Here is a 10,364-nt window from a genome sequence, read left to right on the forward strand (position 1 = left end):
TGGGGCTCTCCGGCATCAGGCTAGAAATCCTTGCACAAAGCAGGAATAGTTGTGTCCTGGAGAGGGTCTGTGAGAATGTCTTTCCACGTGCATCTTGGTATCCCAATCAATGGGCCAGAGGGGAAAGTCGAGTCCCCTGGTTTTCACATCAGCCTCACGTGAGAAAGCCCCACTATGAGGCCTTGAATGGCTTCTCCCTGTTTCCGTGTTCTTATTCGCATACTGGGAGACAGATGAGATGATTCTTAGGTCCCTCCGCTTCTCCAGCCTGGCCTTTCAGAGTAGAGACTCTGGAAGGGCTTGGTGATCCAGCTGTGAGTGTACACACAGGGCTGAGCAAGGAGGTGCTGGGAGAACAGCCAAGCCTTTCTGGACAGCTGTGCTTGGAGATCCAAGCAGCTGGAATGTCTCGAGGATGGTTGGGAAAGAGGCAGGTACTTTTCAGATGGGAGGCTCTCTGCCAGCTGCATGATCCTTGGCGTCCTGGCATGGAAGATTCCAGATTTCCAAAGTCAGGTTCCACTGGCTCTCTGATAGAACATTGTTTTATACTGGCCTTCAGGCAGTCAGGTCTGTAGGTTGTGGCAGACGGAGTATATGAGTCCTAGTTCAAGAGCCAGGGGACCTTTGGACATGACGAAGATTGTTTTATACTGGCCTTCAGGCAGTCAGGTCTGTAGGTTGTGGCAGATGGAGTATATGAGTCCTAGTTCAAGAGCCAGGGGACCTTTGGACATGACGAATCAACCCCAAATCCCAGAGGCTCACTGTTATCAGGCCCTCATGGAGGCAGAGAGATGAGTGAAGTGAGAATCCCTGGGCTTCCCTGGCTGGGCAGAGCTGAGCCTGCACGGTGGTGGGTCATGGTTTAAGGAACTCAGAGCAAGGCTTCCCCTTTGAATCTCCACCCAGCTCCCCCTGACTCATGCTGATGGAGGATCATAGTCTGGAAGGTTCAGATGTACAACTCCATCTACAACCACATTTTCACACTTATACATACGGTCAGATACCTGGAGTGGGAGCACTGAGCTGTCATTACTCCTACAGCAGTCATGATCTTATGGTACCAATGTCTTGATATCCACCTGTCTGTCCATCCATCCACCCATCCAACACGGAGGGTCTATTGTGTGCCAGGTAGCACCTAGCTCTCACAGACAAACCCCACAGTCAAAATCCCCCCTCCCCCTCTCTCCCTCCCCTCCTTACCTGCTCAGATTCAGGAACTCTCTTATAACTTTCTTGTCATTACCTCAGCCCTGTCCATATCCCCAGACAGGCTTGGGAACCCCATGGTGGGGTGGAAGCAGACACCTGGTTGCCTACCCCACTCCCAGACCTGACGTGAGGGGTCTCACTCCTCCTTGAAGCCCTCCCTTCTCCACTCACAGTAAGGGGAACACACAGGCAGACTCCTGAGAAGCCTAGAGGTGTTAGGTTTGTAGAGGGGCCTATAGGCCTTCAGATTGCTCTACCAACAGGCCCCCAAGGGTCCCTTCTCCCTACACTGTGTTCAGGTGGTCCATCCAACAGGTGACAACATCCAGATCTGGACTCAGTGACAGATCCTTTCTGTCATTTCCTACGGTGGTTCCAGGTCCCGCTGGTCTACCAGGCTGACTCTTGGATGAAGTGGTGGCTTACAGTGGGTGTTGACATGTGCCTCTGCCCACATGCTGTCAAAGTGGTGGATGTGGACATGGACAAAGACTCGGAAGAGGCAGCTCGGGATCTTGGAAGTTCTTGGGGAAGAACGCCAACATAAATGGAAAAGATACCCTCACCACTGATAAGGCCCTCAGTCCAGTCCATGAGTAGTGCAACATAGTGGGGTGCTAAGGCTTGGTAGGCCTGCCAGCGGGGCCCACCAGCCATGACTGGGCAGCCGGTCTCACCGCAGTGCTCAACCATGGCGCCATAGATGAGGTTGATGCGGTGGAAGAAGTCCACCATGTGTACAGTGGTCCGGTCATCCATGTTCTCTCCAGGCGGCAGCATCACCACACTGTGGGCAGGTCCAGGCCAGATTTGAGAGAGGCTTGCGCCTTCCTACAGCTCAAAGCGCTGTGTGTCTGGCTTGAAGCTCTTCTGGCTCAAAGCCCTTCTGGGGCTGTAGCCAGGCCCGGTGGAGCTGGGTGTCCAGGTGCAGGGCCGTAGCCAGGCCTGGTGGAGCTGGGTGTCCAGGCACAGGGACCTGAAGATGCCCTTTGTCTCAGTTGTTTCTTCTAAATAACTTCTTTCCCTCATTGCAACAAGTCCCAGTCCTTTCCATACTTGATCTGGATTGTCTGCTTTCTACCTAGATTCCTCCCCTGAGAACAGGCAGGTGACTCCTCATCAGTGCTCAGTACATACCATGCTTCACTCCAGTTGGCCAGCTCTGTCTCAAGTCTCACCTCCTAAAGGTGCCATCACCTTAACTGAGGAGCAAGCTTCCAGTATATGAACTTTTTCCAGTACATTCAAATCACATCCAAACCGCAGCTGACCAGGAGCTGTGTGCCCCCCACTAATGACAGGCTTGAGCTTTATGCTTCCAATAAACACGCAGTCAACGGGTATGTATCAGCCAGTCATGCTGTGTAACAAAGCACTCCAGAAAATGCCCGCTGAAAAAACTAACATTCCTCTATGGGTCAGCAGGGAAGTTCTTTGGATCTGAATAGGGATTAGTCATTCTCAGCTGGTCTCACTCACACACTGTTGGTCGGTAGATGGGCCCATGAGAGGCCAGCTGGTCAAGTGGGTCTCCTGGATGTCTCTTCCCAGTGTGCCCTCACATCCCAGCAAGTTAGCCAAAGCTTGTTCTCATGGTGTCCTCCGTCCACCTTGAAATATCTTGCACTGACCAGTTGCTAGTTGTTGGGTGGTCCAGACCCGCTGGGCTCTTTCTGGAAGAGTAATGAGGTATAGAGAGAACAAAACCAGTGTCAATGGCCCAGAGGCCTGCTGGGGTCACACAGCCCCTCAGTCCACCATCACAGCCCATCCTCATGTACTCTGGGCTGTGTGTTGGATTCTACACCCCACAAAAGCCTTGGGTCATGTTCTAGTTTGTTCTTCATTGCTGAGACAAAATACTCTGACCAATGCCAACTTGGGAAGGAAAGAGTTTATTCAGCTTACATCTCCCAGGTCACAGATCATCAGGGAGCCCAAGGTAGGAACTCAGGGCAGGAACCTGGAGGCAGGAGCTAGAGCACAGGCCATGGAGGAGCGCTGCTCCCCTGGCCTGTGCTCAGCCTGCTTCTTATACAACCCAGGACCACCTGCCCAGGGGTGGCACCACCCACAGTGGGCTGGGCCCTCCCACATCACTCAGCAATCAAGAAGATGCCCTCAGATGTGGCCACAGACCAGTCCAATGGAGGCAATTCCCCAGTCGAGGCTCCTTTCAACCCAGGTGTGTCAAATTGACACTAAAGCTATCCAGCACAGGTCATATGCAGAACACCCGTGTAGCAGAAGCCACGTGGGTGCCAGAGCCTGTGTGTGAGTATGCAAGGCCCACTGGAAAATTCCCATATAGAACTGCCAACAACAGATTTTAGATTTTTATTTTTCATCCATTTTAAGCATGCAGAAAATTCTAAGTATGACAGGAGCATCCAAAATGTGGGCCTTAGCCCATCGTTGGTACACACCATGGCTTTAGTTACATCTCTTAATGTCTCTATGTCTTAGTCACAATTTTTGTTTAAGTGGGAATTCTCTGGTTACTCTGCAGGGGTTGCCATGGTGACCAGAGAAGAGGACAAATACAAACACAAGTGAAAGGAAGGGTGTTTTCTAAACACAGACAGCGACCATAGTTATTACTGCTCTTGGTGCTGTGAGCCAGCTGAAAACACTTCTGGTACGAATTCTAGAGCGGCTGGGACATCGGCCTGCGCGGGACTGCTCAGTTACTCTGGTGCGTGGGAAAGGGCTGCACTTACAGCCATTCCTCACCTGCATTCGTTCACAGCACCTTCACGACGTACCTACTGTGTCCCCTGCCCTGTCACCAACACTAGAGACTCACAATACAAAGGCTCATTGCAAAGCGTTTGTTCACTGGGACCTGCATTCCAGTGGGGAGTGTGATAAATAAGTGACGAGGAGGGATTGCAGGTGACCCTGGGCATTATGAGAGGACCACAGAGGGAGGTTGGCCACCCTCCCTGTGGAAGAAGGATGGCCCTAGGTGCCCTCTTGAGGCAGGTGACATTTAAGCTAGGACCTGAAAGATGAGAAGAGAGTAGACCAGAAGCCCAGACACAAAGCCAGCTGCCCTGGGTCACCCTGCTGGTAGCAATGGAAACCCAACAGGCTTTGATGTCCTGTTTCTTCTCCCATCAACCCCCAGCCTTTTAGAGACCAGGGAGGGGGGCCAGGGGACTCTGACATTGACCATGGAACACAGGCCCTTCTAGTTTCAGATCCGACACCCTGGAAAATGGCAGCGATCAATTTGGCAGCGATCTGGTACTTTCTCCATTCTCTGAGGGTTGTTGCAATGTCCCCCAAATACTCCACTGCCTTTTCTAGCGCCACAACCACCACGCCCAAGGTCTGGGCCGTGAGGAAAAGCCATGTGCCCCTCACATCATGAAGCATCAGGACCTTCGAAGGCTCTGAGTTGTAGCTGCAAACCACGGCTGGGAACAGCTTCGTCAAGCCCTCTGCTCTGGTCAGCTCATTCTACAAGCTGGTCTCTAAATGCATGAAAAGCTGAGGGTCTCTCCCCCTTCCAGAATCCCAGGGCTACAGAGCATGACCCAAAGCAAAGACAAACCAACCATGCCCTCTTCCATGGAGACTTGTGACTCCACAGAGGAAAGAGGCCTGGCCAAGCTGGGACGACATGAAATGAACCAAAATAATGTGTGTCTGAGGAGAGTATTAGGCAAGACTTTAAGGTCAATTTAGCATGATTTAAATATTTCCCACTCGTTAGTAATAATTTAGAGTGCATTTCCTTTGCAACCCCCTCCCCCAAACTTGAAGTTTTATTTTAATGGTTCTGCGATTTTGAACGAGATCATTAAAATTAATGATATTCCCAATGTTCCAGTGTGCCTTGTGGAGTCTGATCGGTGTTTTTCCCTTTATAGATCATCAGTAATAGAACATTTTAATGGCCCTAATAGAAGGGCACTCTCTCTCACTCTGTGTTAATGAATGATTTCCATAGCCAGATATGGAAGCCCAAAGAAAGAGGAAGCGTATTTCATTAGGCACGTCAACGCCAGACCCTAAATAATTCAGTCCCCCAGATTAAAATACTTGATGCTCTCCCTCTTCCAATGGAAGATAATGAAATGTCCCCAAATGCTGCCATCTTAAAATTAACATCCTTTGAAATTCTAAAATCAATCAATGTTGATGACAAGGGCCGGGTCTAGTCCCTTATCGATTTCATGCAGCCAAGAAAAGAAAATGGAGCCCGGCTTACACCGTCCTTCAGGCTGACTGACTACTAGCCAGCACTGTGAGTCATCCAGTCTTCACCCTGGAGGATGGGAATACTAGCTGGTGGGTCCCCTGCTTGTGAAAGGCAGGTAGCACTGCTCGTCTCCAAACGCCCAACCGGTCCGTGGCATGTACCCCTATTGCACTGGTCCTGTCCCACATACCCAACGTGAAGACCCGATTTGCTTCTAGGTAAAGTGTGGGCTGAGCCATCTATGGGCCAGGCTCTCAGTGACCCTTTCAGTAAGAGAATCATCTGCTCTCCCACTCAGCCACTCTCCGTCCCATATGTTCCATGTTCCATAGACACTATCACCATGTCCACCACCTTGGTTACTATGAGGTGGCTCCCTATCCTCTCCATACCATCCTGTTTGCTTATAGGCAAGTCTCGCCTATCTTGCTCATGAAGATCAAAGTTCAATGAGAGCACACTGTCTTATTTACAGCTTTTCCCAGGCTCCCTGAAAGAATGCCTGGCATAGAGAGGATGGCTGGATGGATGACTAGGAGATGGATGAAGAGAAGAATGGCAGACATATGAATGGATGGATGTGAGCATGCATGGATGAAAGAATGGATGTATGGAGGGATAGACAGATGGGTAAGTGGGTGGATGGGTGGGTAGGTGGTTTGGTGGATGGATGGGTGGATGGATAGATAGATGAATGGATGGATGTGTGCATGCATGGATGAAAGAATGGATGCATGAAGGGATGGACGGATGGGTGTGTGGGTGGATGGGTGGGTAGGTGGTTTGGTGGATGGACGGGTGGATGGATAGATAGATGAATGGATGGATGTGTGCATGCATGGATGAAAGAATGGATGTATGAAGGGATAGACGGATGGGTAAGTGGGTGGATGGGTGGGTAGGTGGTTTGGTGGATGGATGGGTGGATGGACAGATAGATGAATGGATGGATGTGTGGGTGAGTAGGTGGACTGATGAATGGATAAATATATGGTCAGACAGATGGGTGGTGAATGAATGGATGAGTAGTGGATGGATGGAGAGATGAATGGTAGATAGATAGATAGATAGATAGATAGATAGATAGATAGATAGATAGATGAATGGATGGATAGTGGATAGATAATGAATGGATGGCTGGATGGGTAGATGAGTGGATGGATGACAAATGGTGGATGGATAGATGAATGGGTGGGTGCGTGTATTGGTGTGGGGTAGGGAGGTGGATGAATAGATAGATGATGGGGAGATGGTGAATGGATAGGTGAATGGACATGAGTGGGTGGACAGATGAATAGAAGATATATGGATAGGTAGATAAATGTATGAGTAAGTGGGTGGATAAATGATAGATGGTGGATGGATGGCTTGATGGATGCATGAATGGATGGATGGAAGAAGGGATGGATGAATAGATGGTGGGTGGACAGATGGGTGAAAGGTGATGGGTGGATGCATGGATGCCTAGATGGATGCATGAATGGATGGATGATAGATGCATGGATGGACAGATAGATGGAGGGATGCATGGATGGATGGATGGATGGATGGATGGATGGATGTATTTTGTGGGTAGGTAGATTAATGAATGAATAGATGGTGAAAACATAAGTTGATGAATGGATGAATGAATGGATGAATGGACAATGGATGGATGGATGGATGGATGCATGGATAGATGGATGGATGGATAGATGAACAGGTGGATGGGTGAACAGATGGGTGAAAGGCACATGGATGGATAAATGGATAAATGGAAGAAGGGATGGATGAATAGATGGGTGGGTGGACAGATGGGTGAAAGGTTGATGGATGGATGGATGAATGGATGGGTGGATTGATGGATAGATAGATGGACAGATGGGTGAAAGGTTAATGGGTGGGTGAAAGGTTAATGGATGGGTGGATGGATGGATGGATGGATAGATGGACAGATGAATGGATAGATGGGTGGGCAGATGGATGAAAGGTTGACGGATGGATGGACAGATGAACAGAGAGTGGGTGGACAGATGGATAAAAGGTTGATGGACAGATGAATGGATGGGCAGATGAATGGATGGATGGACAAATGGATGGATGAATGGGCTGATGGGTGGATAGTTGATGGGTGAAAGGTTGATGGATGGATGGACAGATGAGTAGAAGAATAAATTGACAGCAGTGTACGGATGGGTAGATGGGTAGATGACAGGTGCTGGGTGGATGGCTGTTGGCCTCCCATGCTCTATTCCCAGCTCAGACAGTCGTATCCAGCAAGTGTTTGTTGGCTCAGTGAGGACTATCACAGTAATGTATTCTCTGCCAACACCAAGAAATCCATGTGCTCGCTGTCATCCTGTCCTGTTTGGGATTTTCCCTCACACCATCCTGGGGACCTGTTGCCCACAGTGTTTAAATCCATGTCTTAGATCCTGGGAGTGTCCTGTGGTCCTGCTAACAATGGAAAGCTGTACATGTTCAGCTTCTTCCCACAATGCCACCTACACTGAGCACTCAGTAGGCCATCAGCTCGCTATGTAAGTCACACGCCTGGCAGGAAAGCACACGGACCAACACAAAGAGAATAGCAAGAAACTTGAATAATTCAATAAGCAGCCAGAGGAGTCCAGGCGCCTCACACAGGCGCTGGCTGAAACTCAAGGGAAACCCAGAAAATGGGAAACCACAGAAAGTCTCTGCGTGAAGATTAAAATCACCCAGTGATAAAACAGCCTCATGTATCAGAGTCAGAGTCTGGAGGAAATAAGAAAATCCCGCAAGTAAATTGGAATTAGGTCAGGAGGACCGGGGAGAGATCACAGTGAAAATAGCGGTCCACAGAAACAAATGGAAAGATAGCGAGTTGGGTTGGGGGGAGCTCTAGTCGGTTCCCTAGGAAACAGGCTGAAACTTAACTTCCCTGGCTTCACCTTTAGGGAGTCGTCCACAGCCAGCTTTGCACCAGATCAAGGTACAGAGGATGCCTTGGGCATGGCTCACAGCATAGAGACTCCTTGAGGCAACCCAGGAGCAACCACCCAGGACACAGGCTGGGGTTGGTGCTAAAGCTGGTAAACATAACACAGTGTTCAGAAGGCTCCCAGGCGGCCTCTCTGCACATCCTGGCCAGCTATGCAAAAGGACAGCATCACCCTCTGGGTCTGTCTCTGGGATCCTGATGCAGTGTGAACAGAAATGCTTACATGCCCCATGCCCAGCAGAGGGCACCGACCCCACTTCATGTCCACTTGATCCTGGGCATCCACACAGTGGCGTCTGGGACGGTTTGTCAAGTCCAGACAAACCCTGTAGCAGAGGACCATCACACTCTCCTCAATGTCGAGGTGCCCACTGCTCAGTCCTGGCCAGACCACATGATCTTGCACATGACTCCATCTGGCTTTAGATCTAATATTATACATCCAGCTCCCAACCCTCCACCTAAGGCAAATTCAGCCTGTCATGAACCTCAGGGGTAGGGCTTAGCCAGCTCCCCATTCATCCACTCATGCCTATGGTAAGGGGTCAACAAAAGGTCCTGTGGGTCCCGCCTCATATGAAGTTGTATCCATGAAACTCTAGAGGCTGAGCCAGGGACCATTCTCCCTGCAGCCTTCTATCCTGTATGTGATGGGGGCCTTCAAAGTCTAGATGTCTCTGTTCTCCCCTGTCTGCCCACTCTAAGGCAGGACTCTAGAATTAGCTCCACCCCACCTGGGAGGAGGCCAGCCAGGAATAAAGTAAACATATGTGACAGTCTCTCTTGGGCAAACTTGGCCAGTTCCTGAACCATCTCCTGGGCCCATTTGCACACTGTCTTATGAAATCCAGATTTAGCAAAACCCTGCAAGGGGTTGGACAGATAGCCTAGCAGCTAAGGCCATACACTGCTCTTGCAGAGGATCTGAGTTCCATTCCTAACACCCACATTAGGCAGCTCACAACCACCTGTAACTCAGGCTCCAGGGAGATCAGACACCTCTGGCCTCTGTGGGCACCTACATTCTGTACATATGCGTATACCCACACACAGATACACATGTAATTTCAAATAATAATAATATAAAAAGAATCAGGACCACAGAGATGGCTTAGCAGTTAAGAGCACTTGCTGCTCTCCCATAAGACCTGAATTCGGTTCCCAGCACCCACATCAGGCAGCTCATAACCACCTGAACTCTAGCTCTAAGGGATCTGACCTCTTGTGGTCTCTGCAAGCACCTACACATACGTGGCAGACACACAGACACACACATGCATATTTTTTAAAAGCGTGCTGCCGGCCAGCTTGTCCGCAACTCCTCATTCTCCATATCTGATTGGCTCCTCAGCCCTCACCACCCCTGGTGGGTTCTGGTCACTCTAACCTGCCTTCAGCAGAACTCGGTGAGGTTTGTATAGCTGCAACATCCCACTTTGCTTTATCTGATTGGGTTTCTCATCCCATCGCCCTCAAAGCCAGGCTCTCCTGGCCTCCCTCGAGCAGGCCTCCTATGAGCGCGGTTGATTTGGCATCTCCCTTTGGTGACTTTCCATGTGCCGGCTCTGCTGCTCCGCCTGGAAGCCCCACATTCTCTTTTCTTGATGACTTTCTATGCACCAATCCCACTGCTCTGACCGGAAGTCCCTGCTTTCACGTACTGTGTCTGGAGTGCAGCTCAACCACTCTCCCCAGTGCAAGCCCCCGGGGTCATGATCCCCGTACCTGCAGAACGTCCTCAACGAAGGCCACTGTGCTGTGCTTGACTCATACTATTGAATATGACAGTAATATCTGCTAAGAAAAGTCTGGAATGGAGTGGCTGGAGGGCTCAGGTAGAAGGAAGGTGGATGACACCAAAGGTCCCCCAAAAGAAGTCAGGGTGGCCATGCTGGTTGAAAAGTGGAGGGACAGGGTGGAGCGCCTGTCTCATCTCTACAGCCATTTTAAGGTCTTGGCCTTCACTCTGAA

At 50.1% G+C, this 10,364-nt stretch overlaps 1 pseudogene; it reads right to left on the reverse strand.

Annotated features, from left to right (window-relative positions):
- Positions 1 to 1,558: 1,558 nt before the first annotated feature.
- Positions 1,559 to 10,364, reverse strand: part of LOC103725148 — a 53,515-nt pseudogene continuing 44,709 nt past the window's right edge.

The sequence above is a fragment of the Nannospalax galili genome, unplaced genomic scaffold (genome assembly GCF_000622305.1).
Source record: "Nannospalax galili isolate Female #2095 unplaced genomic scaffold, S.galili_v1.0 scaffold1488, whole genome shotgun sequence".
Classification (NCBI taxonomy): domain Eukaryota; kingdom Metazoa; phylum Chordata; class Mammalia; order Rodentia; family Spalacidae; genus Nannospalax; species Nannospalax galili.